Source organism: Dromaius novaehollandiae, chromosome Z, assembly GCF_036370855.1.
Source record: "Dromaius novaehollandiae isolate bDroNov1 chromosome Z, bDroNov1.hap1, whole genome shotgun sequence".
NCBI classification, from domain to species: domain Eukaryota; kingdom Metazoa; phylum Chordata; class Aves; order Casuariiformes; family Dromaiidae; genus Dromaius; species Dromaius novaehollandiae.
In genome coordinates, this window is record NC_088132.1 from 43,326,037 (window position 1) to 43,350,141 (window position 24,105).

The 24,105-nt window shown below is 39.4% G+C and overlaps 1 pseudogene; it reads right to left on the bottom strand.

Moving 5' to 3' along the window:
* Positions 1-3,791: 3,791 nt before the first annotated feature.
* LOC112995246 (tigger transposable element-derived protein 1-like) lies at positions 3,792-8,831 on the bottom strand (annotated as a pseudogene).
* Positions 8,832-24,105: the final 15,274 nt, after the last annotated feature.

Consider the following 24,105-nt stretch of genomic DNA (forward strand, 5'->3'; position numbering starts at 1 on the left):
CTGCTTTAAGATTTCACAAATTAGTTTTGTAACGTTCATGAACTATCCTCCAAGCAACGACGATACTTGATCGGTTACTGCATTTTTCCTTGCTATTGCAGATACAAATTAGGCATAGATACCATGATGCTGCAGTTATTGAGAACAGGTTAGCACAGGGAACATCAGTTAGAACAATTTACATGTGAATACTCTGAAACCTTTTAATGTTATTATTAACTTCCTAGCAGATAAAATGCAAAACACAGTAAGACAAGTGTGAGTCATCTTACTCTCTTCCTGTGCTCTTTACTTGGCTTGTATAAACATTAAGGACCTATTTAGTAACATGCACAGTTTTTATTAGGTTATGCTTCCAGGCCTCCTATCATCCTCAGTACCTTGTTATGCTAAGCAGTGAAGAAATAAGCAGCGATAAGAGAAAGTCTGTGCCTTGAAGAGCTCAGATTTAAACTGGTGCATCTGAGGACAAAAACGAATTCTGGTACTCAGTGATTTCCCTGGTGTTCTATGAAATTTTAGATGACAATTTCTAGGAAGAAGACTTGGGCATTCTGGTTGTACAATGAATAGTTTGATTATTGGGTACCTATTGACCTATTGTATTGGTCAAACAGTCAACAAAAGAGCTACCTATGGGATGTAACCTATGGGATGTAACCTATGGGATGTAACCTATGGGATGTAACCTATGGGATGCCCACAGTGCCTTCTACAAAATGATGCATGTTCTATAAAACCTAGTTGAACCATAAATAATATACATTTGCACAACATACTTTGAAACTCAGTCAAGTCTTCTGGTATAAAGACTCTTGAATACATGAAAACCTTTCACTCCAGTTGTTAAAAGCTTGATCTACAAACCTACCTATTGTCTAAAGACTCAGCTAACAACAAGAAAAAGGCAGTAGCTTGCAAAAAACACTCCCACTTCAATACCATCTGACCCATTGCTACTTGACTTGGAAATGTAATGAATCCAGTCCATATACTCTGGCATTAGTTTTATAATTCCTCTGTCTGTAGTTATTGCACAAAATGATGCATCTCAGGCATAAAAGCATGATAACTAATCTCGGGATAGAGGTTTACTCCTTTGAAGTGGGGAAAGATAAAAAGTAGTAACTGATGTATGTCTTGATTTGGTTTTGGCTGATTCTATAATCTGACAAAGAGTTAAAGAGTATTTCCAGCAAACAGAGGGCAGAAGCAAGTGGGAGAAACAAAAACAAAAGCAACCTGCCTCACCTCAGATCATAATCTGGATATAATTGTGTTTATCTTAGGTGACAAGTACCTTAAGTGTTGGAACCAAAAGGTTAACTGTACTGCTTAACACTTAATTTGTGAAAGAGTCAGTCTATGCAAGGGAAACTTTCATTCATCAAAGAAAGCACTGCATAATTTTAAAAGCTTGTCCTCGTCCAAAAGATACATATATATCTATATATACACACACAGAGAGTAGCTCCTATCTCCTAAGGACAATGAACAGGCCCACCCTCCTCAGCACAGATCATGGTATAGGCACCAACGTACAAATTGTCTTATATTTAGCTAAGCTAGGCCATAGACAGCTTATCCACAAAGAAAAGGAAGCCTTTGTTTCTCTGTTCTCAGATGACTGAGCAGCTGAAGGGTTTTTTCCTCTGCCTTTCACTAGAAATACAGTTTAGAAAGAAACTTCTGATGACTTCTTTCCAAGTAGTAGACCTGGTTTTGAAGTTTAAGTGTTCAAGTTTTTAGTGGTTCTGCAAGAGATCATCTCACCGGGTATTTGCATATGTGATATATTCAAGATATCTGATGACAGCAATGTGTTACACAGGCATACAAGAACGGCCATACTGGGTCACACCAAAGATTCGTTTCTCTTGAAACATGGTTTGGCCATAAAGAGTAGTGTAAGAACACATCAAACAAGTAGATACTCACCTCTCATTACTTCCTAAACTGGTTAGGGTTTCTGGGATTTAGCAAACTGCGATGGATTTTTCCTTCTTCTTTTTCCTTACTTGTTCAACCTCCTCTCAAAGCCACACAGACTTTTAATTCACAGTACCCTTTGGCAAGAGCGATGCTGCAGGTAGTAGTCTCCATTGCATGAGGAACCACCTTCTTTTATTTGCTTTCAGGCTGGCTCCTAACAGCTTCGCTTTGACGCCTCCTAGTTCTTGTAGGGGACAAGGCAGTCAGCAAGTTGATCTCTATCCACTTTCTCCTGTACAACTCTATCATTTCCTCTTGAATCATCTCTTTCCAGATTGAAGTGTCCATCACTCCTTTAGCAAAAGCCTTTCCCTACGTTTAATCATCCTGTCGCCCTTTTCTGACTAACAGTATACCACTAAGAACACGATTAGCAAATGTTCCTGTTAGAATTGCAACCAGAGGTCCCAGATGGTGCTCTCTACACGTTTGGGTTATGGCTTAAAGGGAACCCCCTTCTGCACAATTACAACCAAAAAGTTACAAAACAGAGAGTAAGTAGGGACAAGATGCATTATATCAGTGGTTAAATATAGTGAATCATTGCACACTGATGGAAAAGTCTGAGGAAACTAATGAAAGTACAGAGATAAGGAGGGAGCAAAGCAGTATAAAAGCAGCAGTGTTTGTTTTTCACCCTTATTCTACATACACAAGAGGATGAAACTAGTCATGCCTTAACAAAACTCCTCATTTTTCTGTCAAGGCCAGTATCACTTCTGGTGTTTCAGTCACTGAACAATACTTTCTTTTTCCCCTCCGAGTTATTGTTTTATTATACTCCTTATAGACAACTCAAAAGCATACTTGCTGTGGCTTTAGGACTGATTAACAGACCTTACCCCAGATCCTAAGTCTGGAAAACACCCATCACGTTCTGATGTAGTTTTCTTTAAACATGTGTTTTTTGGTAACATCTGCAGTAAAACAAAGTTGACCCTCATTAAACTCCCTTTCAACCTTTGGTCTACACAGCTTCAAGGTAAGAACACAGGTCACTGTATCCATGCCACCCCTTAACTAGCATTAACTCTTTTTGATGATCTGGATTGTAAATGTCAACACCTGTAAACCACTGTTTGGGAATCAAATCTTGCCAGTAAGTGTATTCATGCAAACAGAACTGTGAGTTCATCCTACTTCTTCTGGGTAAAGCCAAGAAAAAGTAAAGCTCTTTCCTCCCACTTACCTAACACAAGAGAAATGGTACGATAACCTTTATTTCTTAATCATAGCGAGTCAACCTTGCATAAAAAAAATTAATAGCGCTATGGAATATTAGAAGCTTCTGGGTGACTTTAGGAAAATAACTGGAGAATTCCCCCCCCCCCCAAAAAAAAAACCAAACAAAGTACCCTAACACCAAGTACACTTGTGTTTCCATGCTCACTTGTTTTTTTACAGGACAAGCTATTTCCTACACCTCATTTTTTTCTTAAAAAGCCCTTTTTAATAGTTGTGATAAAGACCACAATCAGAAAAGAGTAGCAATTTAAGAGAAGTACTGAAGTACATGCTTTTTAATGTAAAGTACCAGAATCAAAAGACTTATTTCTAATTTCCGTGGGAGAAAGTCTGCTGTTTTTCAGATCTGAATTAACACACACAGCTGAATAAGCTACAAAAAGAAAAAAAATTTTTTTTAAGGTTATATAAATAGATGAAAGATATGTTTATCTCTTTCGGAAGATTATTTTGATCTTGGCTTTGAAACGTGGACAGTTACACCCTCCATTTCAGGATGCTGGGGTCTTAAAAGGAATTTGTCATACAGTATTTGTGTTTTGTTGCTAGAGCTTTCATCGCCTGTTGGACTCATGCCAAAGTGGACCTATGCGCTTTATGGGCGATGAAGAGGTGTATACCTCCACCTTGGTTTAAGAGAAAATAGAGGATTATGAGTAATTAGCCAAAGAGTCATACTCCTAATGCCTGGAGTACAATGAACAGAATGACTAACCAAGTACATTGAAGGGACTTCGAAATCCCATTTGCAGCCTGATTTGCTGAGAAAGTCACAACCTATTGAAAGCTTTTCATTTCTGCAAGTGTTCTGTTACTACACACTGCTATATGCAATACTTAACCTCTCCCTTCTCTCCCAGGTGCTTGGTATCTGATATTCTCCATACTACCTGTCTCCAGAGCACCGGACAATGCATGGCACCCACTCTTCTCATTTATAACTGATGAACTGCACTAAAAGACAGCAAAACCAGCAGCTTGCACAATTTTCCCATACTCTGTAAACATTCACTGTAATAGTACGTGACTTGGCCTGATGAGTCAGGCCCATCAGGCTCTTAGCCTGTTTGGCTGATATTCGGCCTCTGGAAAGCCTTGGACTCTCACTGATTTTGTTCAAATTAAAATAACTTAGTTTAACCATCCACACTCTATTTGACTAAAAGTAAAAAAATCAAACTTTTCGATCTCTAATTTTGTGCCAGCTGTCTGTAGACATAGGCTAACTAAAAACTGCTTTTTAAGGAACAGTTATTTTCAAAAGACTACAAGTTATCTGAGGAGAAAATAATATTCAAACTGTAAGAAGTAGTCTAAGAAGGTGGAAATCAACTTAGAGTTATGTATTTCAAGGGAATTTCAAGGATTCTTTTCCCCAATTCATTTAATTCAAACATCATTAAACAGCTTATCTCCAGATCCAAAAGCAGTGCTCAGACACCTAAGCAAAACACCGCTCTTCAGGAAACATACATTTAACTGCTGCCTAAATCAGAGGCACCAAACTTCACAAGTGCTCCACATTTTGTATATAAATGCATCTAAAAGCCCATTTCTCCATTTTCCCAGGAATACCTTGGTTCAGATGAGCACCTAACCCTCATGCAGGTCCCCAAAGCAAGCAGCCCTTTATCTATCTCCACCAAGGACTTGGTCCTTCAGCTGTTTCCAAACTAATTAAATCAGCCTCCCTGCAATGTGCAGCAGCAGATGCAAATGTATTATTTGCAGCAGTGCAGAATGTGCTCCCTTCAGTAAAAACCACAGAGGCTGAAGCATCCAACTCCTATCAGCTGCAGCTCAGACTCACCTCACTCATCCTCTTAGCAAGTCACCCTCATGCAGGTGCTCAGCAAACCCAGGTGAGCCCTTTGCTACCAGCCCTGCTGAAGCCCTTCCACTTAGTGCAAGGGGACAGAAGGACCCCTTGCACCGAGAGGTTTTGGGAGGGTGAAAGCTGTGTTGAGGTTGTCTGGTTTAATAAAATGTACTGCCTCCAAGCTGGCCTTGCAGCACAGGACCCCATAACCAGCTGTTAGGACATGAAAAATTGACTGTGATTTAAAAGCTGATCTCTCTCAGCTATTGGAGGAGAAGGAGGGGAAAAAGGAAGAGTATATAAAATATTTAGCAAACCATCTGAGAAAAGAGAATATCTTGATGCACAAGGGGGAGCTCAGTGGCCCTTGAAACATATGGTTTGTGAGTTTTGCAGCATTTTGTTTTACCTTTGTAAGAAAATTAGGCACATGACCTACCTTGAAATCATGCAACTTCTGTTCAGCCAAGGGGCCACTCTTCAGAAGCATTAACTTGAAAAAAACCCTGCTTTCCTCAACAATTTAAAAAAGTATGCAGTATTTCCAACATCAAATATCTTTGGCAAAGCAGCAGTATAAAACAGTAAGAGGTCATCCTCCAGCCATGCATCCTGGATTGGCTCTTTCTCTGGCTTCAGCCCTCACTCACCCCCAAAGAAATTACCTGGCCATCAGAGATACAGTGGGCAGGTGGGAAGAGCTGCTTATAAAGCTGCTTCTTTCAGTCTGTCATGCTGAAGGCTATCTCTAATTAAAGTCTGGTATAGCTTGAGTTCAAGCAAAATCTAGCTTTCAGGAATCAGAGTGCTCGCTCTCTTTAAGAGCAAAATGCTGGTAGACTTAACTTGAAGGCCTGGCAAAGGGAGCTCTCATCACAGCAATGCTAATAGTATCAGATGAATGATAACCGTTTTCTGAACTTCCTCCCTTCCTAATCTAAAACAAATGTTGTTCTCTTTATGAACAGGACAAATAACGTGCTATTCTTGTTTTAGAACAGGACTATTGGCTATATTTTATGAAATTTTTGTCTTATCACAGAAAAAACAATTCAGATCTTTTCTTCATGAAATCAATTACAAATATAACTGCAAAAATTGTACCAAACAGCATACAACACAAATGTTTCTTCTCAAGAATGGCTCAGAGATGTTATACGACAGAATAAACAGGAAACTAGGTTCTTTAGCACAACCTCTTAAATAATTTATGCCAGCCAAAAGCACTTTGGCAGCCTGTTTTCAAACATGGGTCTTGTAGCAACCTAAAAAATATTCAACATTATGCATTGATATGTCTGCTTTCTCTTTTTCTCCAAACTTTGTCCAGTTCTCTAAATAAAGTAACTCACTTGTCTACTGCTACCACCCAAGTATGTCTGAGCATTCTGGTTGCTGTTCGTAAAAAAACCACTGAGTTCAGGTATTGACTACAACATGACATTTTTTGTTTGACAATTTTTACAAAACATTGGGGGAAAAAACCCCACATTTATTCACAGGCTCAGGAGAATATTAAGTTCTTCATCTACCTTTGGTTCTTCCACTGACCTGCAGTTGTGGATGCTCTGTTCATGATTCAACAAAGTCCTCAAGCTGAGGATTTATTTTTAAGGTATTGCCAACAACTGAGTGAGTGCTTACAAGAGATTTCTCTGCATTTTTAATGAGATCGGTGTTTTGCATCAACCTCCCAGCCATCCCCCAAAGAACATTACCGAGAGGGCTTCCAGAAGCTCCAATTTTCTTTTCCTCTTTGATGTGTTTGGAGTTGTCATTGGTATTCGGTTTTGTGGATATACAGGCACACCTCAGAGGGACTGCAGGTTCAGTTCCAGGCCACCACAATAAAGTGAATATCACAATAAAGTGAGTTACATGACTTTTTTGGTTTCCCAGTGTATATAGAAGTTATGTTTACACTATACTGTAGTCCATTAAGTGTGCAGTAGCATTATGTCTAAAAAATCAATGTACATACCTTAATTGAAAAATACTTTATTGCTAAAAAATGCTGACCATCATCTGAGCCTTCAGCGAGTCATAATCTTTTTAGTGATGGAGGGTCTTGCCTCGATGTTGATGGCTGCTGACTGATCAGGGTGGTGGTTGCTGAAGGCTGGGGTGGCAGTGGCAAATTCTTAAAATAAGGCAATAACGAAGTTTGCCGCATCCATTGACTCTTCCTTTCGCGAAGGATTTCTCTGTAGCATGTGATACTGTTTGATGGCATCTTACCCACAACAGAACTTCTTTCAAAACTGGAGTCAGTCCTCTCAAACTCTGCCACTGCTTTATCAACTAAGTTTATGTAATATTCTGAATCCTTTGTTGTCATTTCAACAATGTTCACAGTATCTTCACCAGGAGTAAATTCCATCTCAAGAAACCACGTTCTTTGCTCATCCATGAGAAGCAACTCCTCATCTGTTAGAGTTTTATCATGAGATTGCAGCAATTCAGTCACATCTTCAGGCTCCACTTCTAATTCTAGTTTTCTTGCTATTTCCACCACATCTGCAGGTACTTCCTCCAGTGAAGTCTCAAACCCCTCAAAGTCATCCATGAGGGCTGGCATCAGCTTATTCCAAACTCCTGTTAATGTTGATATTTTGATCTCCTCCCATGAATCACAAATGTTCTTAATGGCATCTAGAATGGTGAATCCTTTCCAGAAGGTTTTCAATTTACTTTGCCCAGATCCATCAGAGGAATCACTATCTATGGCAGACCATAGCCTTACGAAATGTATTTCTAAATAATAAGACCTGAAAGTCGAAATTACTCCTTGATCCATGGGCTGCAGAATGGATACTCTGTTAGCAGGCATGAAAACAACATTAATCTTGTTGTACATCTCCATTGGAGCTCTTGGGTGACCAGGTGCGTTGTCAATGAGCAGTAATATTTTGAAAGGAATCTTTTTTTCTGAGCAGAAGGTCTCGACAGTGGGCTTAAAATGTTCAGTAAACCATGTTGTAAACAGATGTGCTGTGATCCAGGCTTTGTTGTTGCATTTATAGAGCACAGGAAGAGTAGATTTAGCATAATCCTTGAGGGCCCTAGGATTTTCGGAATGGTAAATGAGCATTGGCTTCAACTTAAAGTCACCAGCTGCTTTAGCCCCTAACAAGAGAGTCAGTCCTTTGAAGCTAGGCATTGACTTCTCCTCTCTGGCTATGAAAGTCCTAGATGGCATCTTCTTCCAATATAAGGCTGTTTCGTCTACATTGAAAATCCGTTGTTTAGTTTAGCCACCTTCATCAATTATCTTAGCTAGATCTTCCAGATAACTTGCTGCAGCTTCTACATCAGCACTTGCTGCTTCACCTTGCACTTTTATGTTATGGAGATGGCTTCTTTCCTTAAACCTCATGAACCAACCTCTGTTAGCTTCAGACTTTTCTTCCACAGCTTCCTCACCTCTCTCAGCCTTCATAGAATTAAGAGAGGTAGGGCCTTGCTCTGGATTACGCTTTGGCTTAGGGGGATGTCGTGGCTGTTTTGATCATCTGTCCAGACCACTAAAACTTTCACCATATCAGCAATAAGGCTGCTTTGCTTTCTTAGCACTCCTGTGTTCACAAGAGTAGGACTTCTAATTTCCTTCAAGAACTTTTCCTTTGCATTCACGACTTGGCTAACTGGCACAAGAGGCCTGGCTTTCAGCCTGTCTCAGCTTCCAACATGCCTTCCTCACTGAGCTTGCTCATTTCTAGCTTTTGATATCAAGCGATGTGCGACTCTTCCTTTCACTTGAACACTTAGAGGCCATTGCAGGGTTATTAATTGGCCTAATTTCAATATTGTTGTGTCTCAGGCAATAGGGAGGCCTGAGGAGAGGGAGAGAGACGGGGGAACGGCCAGTCGGTGGAGCAGTCAGAACACACACAATATTTACTAAGTTCGCCGTCTTATATGGGCATGGCTCGTGGCGCCCCAAAACAATTACAATAGTAACATCACAGATCACCATAACAGATATAACAACAACGAAAAAGCTTGAAATAGTGTGAGGATTACCAAAATGTGACACAGACACAAAGTGAGCACATGCTGTTGGAAAAATGGCGCCAATAGACTTGCTTGACGCATGGTTGCCACAAACCTTCAATTTGTAAAGACCACAATATCTGCGAAGCACAATAAAGCCAAGTGCAATAAAACAAGGTATGCCTGTATGTGGTAACAGCCTCCTTAGCTGAGGGAAGTTCCCAAACTGAAGTTTACCAAACTTTAGCCAGATGTGAACAGATTCTTGGAATGTGGGACATGTGCTGCTTCTCATCTGAGAATATAGGGTGGAAACCTAGATCATAGCTTCAAAGGGTCAAGTGAAAGTGCACTGTCCTCTTGGGCTCCCACAGAACTAGGAAAAGCTGGCATTCCCATCTTTCAGTGTTTGTTCTATTGCAGAAGATGACAGTCTTGACTGGTAGCTTATGCCAGCCTCTCAGCCTCAGTGCACAGAGGAACCTGCCAGCATATACTGCTGCTTAGAAATATCACCTGGTCACCTAAACTCCAGTTCACTGTGAGCTACCTGAGCATCCCTTTTTCCCTGTCAAATACTGAGGTTTACATCTGTGCATATATATGTGATAGCACAGGCATGTGAGCTCATATTAATAAGAGTTTTTCATCCTTTCCCAACACAACATCTAAGCAGTCCTGCAATGAAAGCATTGAGATACGGTCTCCTTTTCCACATGAGGAAACTTGCAATCAGAAAAAAAGCACATGGGAGAAATCCAAGGTGCTTGGAAGCATGAAACGCATGAAAAGCTACCCCAGATAGCTTGGAAGCTACAGGAGTCTCCATTTTGCCTTCAGAGCTGAGCGCTGAAGTAGTTTGAGGCAAAGTTTAAAATCTTCTCTCAGCTCTGCTGACCCTCTGTTAATATGATCATTAGAGGGTGTTTAAAACTCAGCAGCAGCTGAAATTTCTTTATTCTTTGGATTAACATGTGTTAGCATTGACTGTTTCTTTACATGTCTACTGGCTCTGTACAATTTAATTATCTGATAATTCAGGATCAATATGAATCCACTCATGTATTGACTCAATTCATAAGAATTTGAAAAACATGTGCCATTCCTGTTTTAGTAGAAGGTCACAGTAGCTAGTGCTTGCGCTAAGTCTCAGCTTGTTTGTTTTTATTTTTTTTAAATTTGCAATAAAAACACTGCAATTACACAGCTCTGCTTTTTCTCTCAGCTTTGTAATGGAGATTTGTTCAGAAATCTCAGAAACTAAAGTCTTTTCAGCAGTCTTTACACACACACACATCATGTCTCTGTCACTAAATTAAAACTTGGATCTCAGTTCTTCACCATAGCTACTTTGCTGATACTACCCAGTTTATCTTGATGTCTTATTATTTATAAAAGAGCAATGAACCCTGAATGAATGAAAAGCAAGCAGGATTTCATAATCCTGTTAAGACGACTTGGCAGGATACAATGGGGCGATTTCTTTAGAACTGTTCTATGACACATTCATATTCAGTTACAGTGAATTATACTGAAGGGCAAAAATCTGTGTAGAAGCACTCCAGTGTATATCTGAATACAAAAAAAAGGTCAACATACTGGTGTTACCACAACAAAGCTGGGTGGTGGTCCTTTGGGAGAGGTCCAGGCAGACAGCCTGCTGGATTAGCAGCTGGCCCAGCTGAGCACACATCTGGACACTCAGCTACTGACTGACACAAAACAGATTTCAGCAGACAAGAAAGGGGGACTGATGGGGTTAAAAAGACCCTTGCATATTTGATAGGAGCAGGCCAGTTTTTGTTGTGTTTTTCAACAGTCTGCTATGGAAACTGTGAATGAAAGAAATCAGTCAATCGGTTATAACATACAAATTAACTCATATAATTAAAGAACAAAATAAAATACTCAGTTGCCAGGGAGAGACTGTTTTTCACCACCAAAGCATGCCATTTCTGATCTCTCTGCCCTGACTCAGAAGAGAGATCTAGAAAACACATTCAAAAGAGGAGCCTGCAAGCTAAAATTCAGAACTCCACCAGATACTAGAAGTCCCGGATTGAGACGTCTTTTTTTTGGCCACGCCGCAATCCTTTTATTTGCTGGTGTAAACATCTCATATATGAGATGTCCACCTACCCTAATCCTGCTTTTACCCTTACCTGCTGAACCCCACCCAGAGATTTGCGTTAGCCAGAGCAGCATGTGGGCCCAAGACCTAACACATTTACTCAAGGTGTCTGGCTGTTTCGTGGCTATTCAGCACAATACGGTCAGGGAGAGCCTCACTCTCCCGAATTACAAACTGTTTGAACTTGTGGGAAGTCTTGATGACAAAATTCTAACATTTAAACAAATAAAGGAGTCCTTTTTCTCTACGCTAAAATTCCCACCTGTCAAACAGTCAAAACTGATTTTTCCTTTGTTCAGTCCCTTGAAGCACCCGTCAGCTTAAACTCACCAGATACCAAACTCTAGCAGTTGCTCAGATGATTTGCCACTCTTACTTGACCTACATAGTATTTTGATCCCCAGAAATGAATCCTTGGAGCAAACCACAAAAGCTCCAGACAGCTTTAAGTGTTTGGGTAGTTGATCAGGAATATACTAATTTCTTTCTGTCAGTCAAAAAATTCCTCTATTAACACAGCAAAGATATATATGTTTGTGACTTAATCTCTGACGTTCAAATATAACCAACTGGTATATCATATAATAACGAAGATGGCTGGAAATGATTGTGAAATTGTTTTTATTTCACCAAAATGAATCATAATGAAAAGAAATGTTTTGTAGCAATTACACACACACACACACACACACACACACACACACACGGAAAGCTTTTTAAAATAGATATATGTACATATATATGCTTTTGTGATAAGTAGGTTTTTCAGTAGAAAAACCTCCAAACTGATACTGTAATAAAATCAGGAAAAATGTATTTTCAAAAATTGACTTTTAGTCAAAAAGAGACATTTTCATCTAAAGAGATGTCCCCAGGGCACAAATTTTCATCTGCTTTAGTAGCAGTTACTTAAAAAGCATCTCAGAAGTAGCTCTGGTAATTCATTAGCAAAACAGATATTACATTAAACTGTCAGATCTCTTGAATAAAAGAAAAATGTCTTCTTTTTTAAAGCCATATTTCCAGCTGGTGACAACTTGTACATCTAATCATATGTGCAGCATTTGAATCCAGCACAGGATATAAAATGAAACCCAAACAATCCAAATTGTTTGCTTTTACATACAGGAGTCTTTTAAAGTAATTTTGATTCGTTTCATTCATAGAGAATTAATGTCATCATTTTTTCCATAATTAACATTCTGAGTAACCACCAAGAACAGAGTGGAATTCCAGTTTGCGTTCTGTACAATTTCTCAGATTACCTGGAATAATCTGTTCTCAAACAAATCAGAAGTTGGACAGCTGCATGATTCAGTGCTAATATTTTCTCTGTTTCAGTACAGCTACTGTGTCTTTGCTTCATTTAGAAAATTCCTCATTTCAGCCTTGCCTTTGGACAGCTCCAGCAGATACCTTTCGGGTTTACTTCCAGTCCTCATTAGAATGTCTCCCTTTATTAGATTTCATTTAGTCAGAAACTTTAACCAAATGACAATAAATCCATTTTTGTTTTAGACTTACTAAAAACAGAAACTAGTATCTAAAATTCCTCCTATTCTCACCATCTCATGTGCACATCTTTTCTGAGTGGCTTAATTCAAACCATAGCCCCAGTGGGTCTCACTTACAAATGAGATTTTTCAAAAGACCTGTTACATTGTCACTGTTTTCAGTCTAAACAAGAATCAAGTCTTTAGGGAATAAGTAAGAGGCAAAACTTACTCATTTCTTAAATCATTTTTACATTGAGAGTTTTTCCAGAAGGACTATCTACGCACCTACAAAGGCAGTAGGAACACCTTTTAAACAATAAATGATTTCTGATAGCTACCTAATTTGGAGGGTTTTCATGACTTTTTTTTTCCTATTCGTTCTTCCAACTCACAGAAAGTAATGTGAGAAAACAGCACACTAGGAATGGAGAGATGCTAGAATAAAATAAAAAAGGGTTACTGAAGCTCAGTACCCATGACTTTGTAATAGAAAAAAACCAGAAAAAAATGCTCCCAAAATAAAAAAAACAGCTATGCCATGAATGCCAAAAAGGCAATCAAAAACTTATCTCATATACGTCACACCATAACATTGGGAAGCATGTTTTTCAGCAGCTCCTCAAAAATAAATGTCATGGTTGGTTATGGGCAAAAGCTAATGAACAAAATTAGCAGACTGTAAGGCTATCAGCCAAAAGAGTAGAATTTTAAATTTCTTTTTACTCAGTTGTGCCATATCCATTATGGATAAACTCATTTAATGCTTTTTATTGTATAATATATGCAGCTTGGAATTGTGCTTAAAATTGTTGCAAATTCTTAAGAAAAGACTCTAAGGAGCTCTCCAGAGGGGAATAGTAAAAGTTATCAGAAGTCTAGGAAACATAACTCTGTAAGGACAGATTAAAGGACTCCACATGCACATAGAAAGCATCTGTGAAGAAAGGTTGTCCCATCTAGCAAAGATGAATGAGACACAAGAGAATGCTTTCTATAAAAAGCAGACGAAATTCTATGAATTCTGGCTGAATATCTGTGGTGGGCAGTTTGAGAAATGCTGGCCTTAAATCACCAAGAGGGGAGTTTATAAGGTTGGGCTTTAGAAAACACTTCGGTTGATCCTGCCTTGGGGCAAAGGGAACAGATTAGGTGACCCCATGACAGCACCATATTTCCATAATTCAGTGCCATACTGATGTTTAGCCACAGTCTGAGAAGAGAATAAAACAGAGTAATATTTACCTTAAAAATATTGTAGTGGCAGGCTGGGCAGTTTCATAATTATATAGACAAAACTCCCCCAAAAGATGCAGCTACATCAGCATAGTCTATTCTTCCTGTACAGGATGAATCTGAAGCCATACAAGCACTTCTGTAGCAATAAAATCACATCCACGTTAGAGGATGAAGTTTCTACTACTTTAACTATATTAAGATAGTTAAAATGAAACCTTTAACCCAGACTCACCTCCCTGAACTAGACTACCGAGCCTACAGACTTGTGTCCCCGCTTCACTTCCCACACCCAGCCGTGCACATGATGTTTACGACTGGTTGGTATTTACATTTAAATACCCAAAAGCTCCCCAACATCTAAGGTACCTTTCTTGCTTTTAAATCTTATGCTATCCATGACAATTTGCACTACTAACTCATGGCTTAGGCCCCTTAGAAACTGCTCCCACATTTTAGAGAGCCTTGCCTGCTACCAAGCAGTTGTATTTAGTCATGCCCAGACTATGGTCAGGCCATTGTGATAAGCTGGAATCGATACTTCTGAAAGAGCAATGAGACTCAATTGCCTCAGGAAAAGCTGGGTCTCCATACACATGCATCTTATTATGCCTTGGATAGCAAAGAGCCTGAGTGGAGAGAGACATGAAATGGAGGAAACAGGAGACCTTTAGATGAAGTTAATGGGGACAGTTGGCAGATTAGCTAAGGAGCACTGGACAATAGCTTCAGGGCAGTATGGCCAGCGTAGATTTAGGAGAGACAAGACTAGGGCTGCTGTGGATAGTCATGAAATGGCTGAGTGTCTAAACGGGGGTGGGGGGGTGTAAGGCCTGGGTTTGGGATGGGGGGAGCATTGACAAGACCGGAAAGGTCCAGGACAGGACCTGCTTGCACCTCAAAACATCCACCTGGACAAGACTATTGCACTACGACGCTGAACAAACAGAGGGGAGAGGCCTGGGAGGACACCACACTTCTACCCACACACTGGGCTGTGCAGGTACAATCTACCTCCAAAAGTTCAGCTGCTGCTCAGGACCTCTAATTTTGTCTGGGACAGGCTTGCACCCCATCATGTAACCAGTACCTTGAGCTGTGCTCGTGTTCACACCACTGTAAGCAGCTGGGCCACTGGCTTCTTTCAGAGCATGTCTAGGCTACCAAGTGACATCAGCCAGGACTTTGCCTCCAGGCCCTTGGGAAGATTATTTCTGCCCTTTGCAAACACACCAGAACTGGAGACCCCAAACTGTGCTGCTGGCACCTCCCTCCCATGCAGCTTGTATTTCTAGGGTGCCAATGGCTCCATATGACTCTTACCTGAACCACTGTTCTTCCCATCCCTGTGAGAAAATTTCACCATACTTTTCCCTTGTCAGCAGAAGTACGCCACGAATGTGATGGTGGCTATGGTAACCCATCTTTCTTCTGTAAATATCTGTGCTAAATTCACCAGGTCTGTCTGTGGCACTCACCTGACTCCAGGGCAGCAGTGAAAGTCGTTAGACCTGTCTGCTTTGCTCTCAGGGCCATGCTTACTAGAAGCTAACAAAAATACAGGTTTTTCCTTTTTTCATCTCCATTAATTTCATCTTTCATCTTTCTTTAATCTGGCAACCTTTGGGACAGGCTGCAAAAACTAGCACAATCTGTTACTACTAACATTCAGAAATGACAAGGGACAGTCACTGGATAGGAGATGGCCAAAGACATCGAGAAGACAAAAAAAAGAAGGTACCTTTTGGGAGTGGGGATGGAAGGGGTTAGGACCAGAGAGCACCACGCGCTACAGCGTATCTACAACTCTGGTGAAAAAGGACAAGTCAACACCAACAGAAGTGGGACATCTGGTAGCTGTTCACTGCTTGTCATGTTCTGCCATTGCAAAAGAAAACAAAAGGCAGGGTTAGGAAAAGCACAGTATTAAGACAAAACAGCCTGCTTCTGCTTCCCTGCCGCACACAAACAGCAACTGAGCTTTTCGGTGCCTGCAGTGTGCAGAGTGATGTGTGGGGATTAAAAAGGATATACAAGCATCCTGCTGGTGTCCAGACTACCGAGACGCCTCCTGGGCCCTCATGCCATGGCAGAGGCTGACCCACCACTGGCAGGCTGGTGTCCCCTCCACCTGTGGGCTGAGGCTCTCCCTTGTCCCAGGCGCAGGCAGGCATGCTGAGGCAGCTGACTCTTCCGAGAAAGGCTCTGTGCCTTCCTGGGTGTACAACAAGTGGAGAAAATGCTGTGCTTTACATGTTGTCACACAGGAATCCCGTTAGATGATCATGCGTCAGAGAGTTGAGTCCATGTCTGCTGTCAGTATCACAAGATCTCTCTCTTTTTTTTTTTTTTTTTTTTACTGAAATTCATTGCATAGATGAATGGCCTAAAATCCAAATTTATAATCAACTCAAAACTGTAAAATACTATCTGATAAGGAAAAAGCCTTTTTAGCAATGTTAACACCAACCTTTAAACTCAGCTGTCGTATTTACACCCACTGTTACTTGTTCCAATTTATATGACTACAACAGCCAGACTGGATTATTCACTTAATGGATAAGCATAAATCCTCTCACCTTCCAAAATATAAATATCTATGACCCTCTCACACAATGCATCTTGGGCAGTAATCTTTGAAAAGATAAACAATTGAGTAAAAGGTATTAAATATTTGAAGCCTCTCATTCCAAAACTACTTACATAGGTGATGAGTTCCTTGATTAAACCCTAGAAACAACCCTTAAATCTCTAAAGCAGGTATTAAACCTCATTTTACACAGAAATAAGACTATTATCTTCCACTATGGTGGGCTGAACTGAGCTCAAATGTGCCTTCTCCAGCAAAACAACTCTTTTGCTAAAGAACAAGGATTCTTTGCAGATGGCTAAGAAAATGCAGAGGCATAATCACAATATTGTTCTGAATAACCATAGACTGTCCTTTGGCCTATTGTGGATGGAACTAGCCAGCGAGAGCTACTCATAAACTAAGACAGTTTTTCTCTTCATAGATTCACATATTCCTTGCAAATTGCCATTTATTTGGGGGTTATACTTCACCTTATGAAAATATTCAGGCAGGTTGCTTGTTGTGTGGTTGTCTTCCTCCTCCTCTTTTTTAGCCCATCTTTTCTGTGGTACTTGTAACACTTGGGCAGCTTCTCTCTGCTCAAAATGCAAGAATAGCTAGGTTTATACAGTCAGTATTGACCTGTACGTGTCTCTCTCCCTCTGTATACATAGTTTGTTTGTTTCACAGGAATTTACCCGCTGTACATCTCTTTATTTAGTTGTAATATCACTTAAAGTGATTTTTAGTGGTCTTGCGGATCCAAAAAAAACCCCGACCCCAAAATCCACTCAATGAAACAAAATGCACTCAGTTCCAATCTTTGATGGAAAGAGGAGAAACTGAATGAGAACGCGTAGGATTTCAACGATGGCTCACATCACTTTTCTGATTTTACATTATTTTCACAATTTACACAGAAAACAGATCCAGCTCAGTTAGACACCTCAAGCACAAACTCGTAAGGCTGAGAAAAAGTCACTATGACTTCTAAAAGGCACATAATGATTTTATGAAATGTTTTAATTAAGAAGATACCAAAGTAAGCCTAAACAAACTCTCAGAATTATGGCTCTGCTACGACTTCAAAGGAAGTTCCACGGTTTAGTTAGAATGTTTTTATAACAGAGTTTCAAATTAATAGGTGCATCCATCTCAGATAAGTCCTCCATAACAAGGCTAAGTTATCAGAAGATGTTATTTAAAAAAACCCCCTCTTATAGTATTGAAAGAATATTTAAGTTACCGAAACAAAACATTAAATGCTAAATTTCCTTTCCCCCCTTGAGCTATTTACATTTATTCTTCTGACATGAAAGACAGACCATTTTAAAGTATTGTTTGTAATAGTGGGAGCACCAGAACATTCACTTTTTGACAGGAATTTGTGTAGCCTACACTTGCTGCTTGATCCAGAAAAAACATTCACCAATGGAAATCTTGATTGTTGCTGGGTTTGATCAGAACTCTAACATCTATTTTTTAATAAATGTTTGAGCGTTCAGGTTTTGTTCCCTTCAGTGTTCACTAAAATCAAATTTTAAGAGCTCTTTCTTGAATCACTAGTAAGCTTAATAAGGCATGCTGCTTTAAGAAAACAAAGTTTCTCACCAGAGATCACGAAGGGTAGCAACTTATCAAACCAGTAAGCAAACCAATTACATTCTTGGGAGCAATTGCTTTATGTGAATGTAATGAGGAATAACCCCCCCACACACACACACACCAACTAAACAAAAAAAGGCTGCACCTTGAATCACAGACATCGTTGGGCAAAAGTTGCAGAAGCCTGAAGGGAAAAGTTAAATAACTTCTAAACTTTCTTAACCTTTCAGATCTTACAGCTTTCCCTAACATCTACACTTCCCACAGCCTGATCCAAAAGTCCATTTGACTGGGGGGGAATTCAATGGGGGGAAAAAAAATTACAGTTTGTATATGTTCTGGCTCAGACTCTATGAAAAGAAAACATGAGAGGATTAATAGCATAACCTGTGTATAAAGCTTTCAGAATAATAGATTTATGAACAAAATTTAACTCCAAAACATGCCAGTAGAAGCAGTCTTGATATGTCATGCTTCTGGCCCTTAAATTTGATTTCAGAGGTAGCATGTCTTTCTGAAAAGAATACAAAACTGACATCTCCATCATACCGCGGTAATTAATTACCTCTTTTTGAGATTTGTGGGTGGCAACTGTCACACTAACGTTTTTACAGACACGCTCAGCAGAGTTTCAGAAGTGTCTCCCTGCCGATCGGACAATGCTGATAGGAAGCAGCGACACGAGAGCTGTATTCAACTTTCCAGCTTTATGCTCTTACTAAAGCACTCATGGATTCCCTGTATTGCCAGGTGGCACAGCTGAGGCTTGTGCTGTTAGACAGGTACTCTCATCCCCGAGGTCTCAGCAGCACAGCATAATTCCCTTTTTGAAAGGCATTCATAGCTGCTCTTCATTATGTAACTTTCTTATTGACAATATTCAAACAGAAATTGTTGAAATGATACCACATGCGAAGCGGTATGTAGCCTTCTGATTGTTTCCCAGGCCTCTGCCATCCTAAAGTGTTGCCAGAATGATTTTGCATACTTGCCCAGGCTTTTGCTAAAAATATTGAATAGCTTTGGATGAGAAGAAAGAAAAAAAAAAAAAAAACAACACATGTAAGGACATTGAGTAGATATATTCGATCAGGGCAATGCCGGGTTGTAATTTATTTAGCATCATCTGCATCAATCAATACAAAGCTAAACTGGTAAGTCTGTTAGAATACTGAGAGGGGGAGAGCGGAGTATGTCAAATGTCTTAGAAATTCAAAATTATTATACCGAGTTCTACAGCATCTACATTTTAAATTTTGCCTTCAGAAGCATATGAACTTGGCTATGTAAGAAACTTATTTTCACAAAATTATACTGGCTTACATTAATATGGACAACGGTTAATAGTGAATTGATTATTTTTCTCATCAGTTTGTTTAGAATCATTACTTGACTATAGTTTAACACACTGCTAAGTTATTTGCTTTTTCAAGTTAAAAATTTATCTCACAAGCTTTTCCTGGAAAACTTGGACTGAATGTGTCATAAATAAATAGAATCAGACAGAACCACTTCAAAAAAATAGACTTTTAAAAAAATTTACAATTGAAAAATTAATCAAGCTTATAGAATTTCTTAGAAGTTATTAGTGGATTTCTCTTTTTAAAAGAAACCTCTTGCAAGTCATTCTATACATATTTGGACTGAGAAATTCTTGCAAGAAATGTAGTTTACAGAACTCCTGTGTAAAATTCGTCAGCGTAAGCATCTCTTTCTTATTCATTACCATGGTGATTTTACTTGTTGTAAGGCATTAAAAAACTCTAAAGAAAAGTTAAATACTGGCCTACACAAGGACTCATCTTGACATTTTTTAAGAGATTCTTTCGCAGCTATTCTGTCCATCAAGACAGTTTTCATCTGCAAATTCATGGATTGCCTCAGAACTATAAAGAAAGAGCTAATAAAAATGGCATATGTAGTTACAATAGGAATCTGCCGGTGTATGTACATGGTTTCTGTACTGAAAAGGCAAGTTACACAAAGTGTCCTTTGCAGGTGCAGTGATTTGGTTCTTTGTTTCCAGTCTTTGGTCAACTGATGAATCTTTTTAATCTGCCTCTCTTCAGTGCACAGTGGTGAAAACCAGAACAGGAGATTCCTGTGTTCCTCAAAGCAACTGTTTTATACCTTCAGGCTCTTCATGTTCTTCAGCTTTCTGAAAAAGAGGCTCAGTCCTCTGCTTATTCCACAGAAACTCTCCTGTTCATTTAAAGCCTTTGATTTCCTACAGCTCTCACTTTCTCAACCAACAAACAGGTTTGGGGGTCCACAGAGAAACTCCTGAAAACTTTTTCAGTTGAAAATAAAGACAACTAAACATGCATTCTTGAAAGTGAGGAAGGCGCAAAAGGAAACCCGTTTCGGTACAAGGCGTGCTACCAGATGCGTCACAGGAATTCTGCTTTCCCAGTAAAGGCCATCTACACAAGGTACAGATAAGAAAAAGACCATAGTAACCATGGCTCTACATGAATGCCAGAAGTCTAAGACATTAGGTGGGGGAACTGGAATGACTAACTTGCAATGAGGATATCAACATAATTATCATACTGGAAACTTAATGAAAGACAGTTGATGGGACATTGTAATACCAGGGATATCAAGTATATAGAAAAGACTGAAAATGCAGATGTAGTGCTATGGGTAAAGGTCACATGGATCAGATGGGATAAGAATCCTGTTTATGCCAGTGAGCAACATGGAATCCCTATGGGCTGAAATGTCTGGTCCAGATAAAGCACTGGGTGTGTATTATTAACAGACCCTCCAGGATACTACACTGATAGTGATGTGTTAAGAGAGACTAGAGAAGCTGTATGGCAGAAAATGGAATGGTAACGAGTTAATTCAATCACCCCCAATTCATAGACCAGACAAACATCACCACTGGGTAAGCTGTCACAGGATCATTTTTAAACCAAATCAACATATTATGTTACATATCCTAGCTGCTGCATTGAACTCATGGCACAAGCCCACTTGGGTCTTCAGATTATTAGGGAAGGTGTTAAATTCACACACGCATTCCACGTGGGCCTTTACCAGTTGGCCAAGATTCCTGAAGCCTACCGACCATGCTGCCAGAGCAAACTCCGTGGCAAGAGCGCTCTTCCATTGAGCACTCTTTCAGCCACCTATGGGCAACATTAGCTGAATGGAACTGCAGAATAAGTAATCTCTTAACAGATCAGTATGTGTTTGAATGCCTTCAAACTGAGGCAGTTATACTACAAATATGCCTCTCTCTGGAAAGAGTATAGACCCTTGTGAATGGTTGGTAGATGTAAAGGTTGGTCTCCGCTCCTCTTCCCGCTTTTGTCTCAGGCCCCATTTCAAGATTAATGCCTATGCTAGGCCCAAGCACCCTTCAAACAAGCTAACACCACAACAATCTCTAAAACAGGCTACAGACCTCTTCTAAAAACATCTCACTCCCATCTCCTGCTCCACCCACACAGTTACCAGCTTCACACATTTGCTTTTACCTTTGCAAATGCTCTGTTCTACTGTGAGTTGACATTGACATTATGGTGGACCTCGTCTGGAATATGTTCCAAGTACGATAGTCTTTTCGGGCCCCACCAGAATCTGAAGTGTGTCTGTGTGTTCTCTTAGATTCTTGTCAAGGCTCATACTGAGCCTTTAAAAGTCACTAATTGTATACCTTTTACTTCATACTAAGCTTGAACATCTTTAGAAGCTCCTAAATCAACCCTCAGGCTTGACCATGGTAAAGAAATGTTGAATATTCAAGAAACTTTGTTGGTAAAAAGTCTTTCCATTTGATGCACTTTTCTCTTCACAGTCATATTTCAGAGAGAACTATAATAAAGATGTGTGATAAGAATTGACTGGATTGTTTGGTCTAGAAAGGAAAATAATGAAAACAGTCATAAAATTCCAATTTCACATAAGCTTATCATGCTCATAACGGTTATCAGGTTTGAGGATGTCAAAAACAGCCCTCTTTGGAACAATAAAAAAATTGGAAGAACTTTTTAGTGGCTATAACTAAGCACTGGAACAGCCACCAAGGGAAGGTGTAGTTTCCCATCACGTGGGGAACAAAAGGAACCGTATATAGAACCTATCAGGGCTGATCTAATCAGTCTTGAATCTGTCTCAGATCTGCAGGGCAGACTTGAGGTCTCTTCCAGTTCTACTTTTTTTTTTTTTTTTTTTTTTTTTTAATTTCTGCATTTCTGGTATGATTTAAAAAAAATAGACTTCAGGGATTCCCCATCTTCCATTCTTTTCTTACTGTTCATCTATTTTATATGATGGGTATTCAAATAGCTAAGGGATAAGAAATGCTCGAAAACCTAAAGACTGGTTCTTTCTACACCGTTTTAAGGAGCTATAATATCCTATGATACAAGATAATCACCTGAATACAAAGCTATCAAATGCTACCAAATACATACATAGAGGCAACTGTTTGATATTTTCTATTCAAAAAAATAGGTTTTTCAGGAGAAAATTTCCTTTTAACTTAAGTAACTGTTTATGAAAGCTCCCATAGAAAAAAAGATTGTTGATAGCCAAGCACATAGTGATTGTTTTCTTTTAAAACTGAAATGGGAAGAATTCCAGCCCTAAAAGCCTCTGCAATACTGCCTAGATGTTGTTAGAGGGATGCCAGCGTACAAGCTAGCCAAGAGGTGCATTCATTAGGCACTTCGTAAGAAGCGACTGAGAGCTTTGGTGATTGAAGCTGCAGTTCTCCATGGGGAAAAAATGGAAAGATAGACGCAAGCAAAATATAACTTCTGTGAGGCAGGTTAGTAGCATTCTTTTGCAGAAGTGATTAAAGAATGGAAAGTGAGTTTACATTTTTCACAGCATATTCATTGATCTTCCAAGCATTTCTGCTAAGCCTTTTAAGTCTAAACAAGTCTTGTCGGCTCTTGATATAATGTTTTTTTTAAACTTTGTTATAAAACAAAGGCTCATAAGATTAATACTACTATTTTCAGATTTTCATGACTTACACTTGACCACTGTTCTTCAGTAGAGAATGTTTTTTAATGCTCTCTTGAAAAGTTGGTAACATTTTGAACCACCTCAGCACATTTGCCAAAGAAATTATAGCTGTACTGGTTTCTAGCTATTGCCTTGCTTGTTTCAAAGCTTCCAATCCACAGGGACAGAATAGATGAAAGAAAATAAATAGATGAAGACTTAGGAAGCCATATATATTTGGAGAAGTGAGCAAGCAGTAGTATGCAAGTAGGGGATGCAAAGAAAACGTCACATGAATGTCACAATGCAGAGCACAGTGGTATCTGAACAGCACAACATTTCTTTTTCTTACATTGCAAATAATTGCATAATTTTTTTTTCTTGAAATGTATTTCATATTATTCAATTTTAGCACTCATTTTTTTTTTCCACCAGCTATGTAATCAATCACCAAGGCTATCATTTTTAAATCTAATTACTATGAGTCATGTCATAATTAACTAGAAACAGTTGCCAAAAAATTTATCAGTGTGGCAGCATTATGATGTTGCTCTGCTTGGCCTGATTAGCTGATTTAATTATACTATTATACTCCTCCTGGTAATTCTTCAGCAGTGATTTAGCCTGGACAAAGTGCTGCATTAACGGTAAGATATTGCCTCTGGTTCCTGAAGTGGTCAGCTGCAAGGCGCTAAGCCAGAACTCCAGTGAGAAAAACAGAAATGGACAGGGAAGACAAAACAGTGCCTCTGCAAAGCCAAGAGCACGAGATATCTATGGCCACACTGCAAGCAGTGATAAGCCAAAAAAAGACTTGGTGCTAAATTCCAAGTCATTAACAAAGATGCTCTCGCAGGAAAGTCACATCTCAATGCTAGACCTCAAAAATCAGTTACAGAGCCCCAGCACCCCCCCAAAAACCCCACCCTTAGTACTCTGACTCCTTTCTACTGCATGCTTGTTTTTCACAGGTGCAGTCACAAAAACGTAACTGGTTACTCTTCTGTTGATTTTAGGAGCAAAATACAATTGTGATACATCACAGTTGAAGATA